We start from the raw sequence: 1102 nt of genomic DNA, 5'->3' as shown, positions 1-1102 counted from the left end.
TCTAGAGGGCCTAACAGAGCTTTTCAAGGAAGAAGAAATCATGGCAGCCAAAAACAACAATGCCAATAATGCAAAGAAGGTGCTTAGTGACTTTACTGCACCTACTCCTGACTTCTATGGGAGAAGCATCTCAATCCCTGCCATTGAAGCAAACAACTTTGAGCTTAAGCCTCAATTAGTTTCTCTAATGCAACAGAATTGCAAGTTTCATGGACTTCCATTGGAAGATCCTCATCAGTTCTTAGCTGAATTCTTGCAAATCTGTGACACTGTCAAGACCAATGGGGTTGACCCTGAAGTCTACAGACTTATGCTCTTTCCTTTTGCTGTAAGAGACAAAGCTAGGACATGGTTGGACTCACAACCTAAAGAAAGCCTGAACTCTTGGGAAAAGCTAGTCAATGCCTTCTTGGCAAAGTTTTTTCCACCTCAAAAATTGAACAAGCTTAGAGTGGAAGTCCAAACCTTCAGACAGAAGAAACGAGAATCCCTCTATGAAGCATGGGAAAGATACAAGCAATTGATCAGAAGATGTCCTTCTGACATGCTTTCTGAATGGAGCATCATAGGTATTTTCTATGATGGTCTGTCTTAACTATCCAAGATGTCATTGGATAGCTCTGCTGGAGGATCTCTTTATCTGAAGAAGACACCTGCAGAAGCTCAGGAACTCATTGAAATAGTTGCAAATAAACAATTCATGTACACTTCTGAAAGGAATCCTGTGAGTAATGGGACAACTCAGAAGAAAGGAGTTCTTGAGATTGATACTCTGAATGCCATATTGGCTCAGAATAAAATATTGACCCAACAAGTCAATATGATTTCTTAGAGTCTATCTGGAATGCAAGCAGCAACAGGCAGTACTAAGGAAGCTTCCTCTGAAGAAGAAGCTTATGATCCTAAGAACCCAGTAATGGAAGAGGTGAATTACATGGGAGAACCCTATGGAAACACCTATAATCCTTCATGGAAAAATCATCCAAATCTCTCATGGAAGGATCAACAGAGACCTCAACAAGGTTTCAACAACAATAATGGTGGAAGAAACAGGTTTAGCAATAGCAAGCTTTTTCCATCATCTTCTCAGCAACAGACAGAG

At 40.5% G+C, this 1102-nt stretch overlaps 1 non-coding gene across 1 annotated transcript; it reads right to left on the bottom strand.

Moving 5' to 3' along the window:
• Positions 1 to 442: 442 nt before the first annotated feature.
• On the bottom strand, positions 443 to 550 carry LOC148576225 (small nucleolar RNA R71). Its single transcript, XR_015904035.1, has one exon. It is a non-coding gene; the product is annotated as a small nucleolar RNA R71 (small nucleolar RNA).
• Positions 551 to 1102: the final 552 nt, after the last annotated feature.

Source organism: Arachis ipaensis, chromosome B1 (genome assembly GCF_059453495.1).
Source record: "Arachis ipaensis isolate K30076 ecotype BB chromosome B1, ASM5945349v1, whole genome shotgun sequence".
Classification (NCBI taxonomy): Eukaryota; Viridiplantae; Streptophyta; class Magnoliopsida; order Fabales; family Fabaceae; genus Arachis; species Arachis ipaensis.
This window is presented reverse-complemented; position numbering and strand designations above follow the sequence as displayed.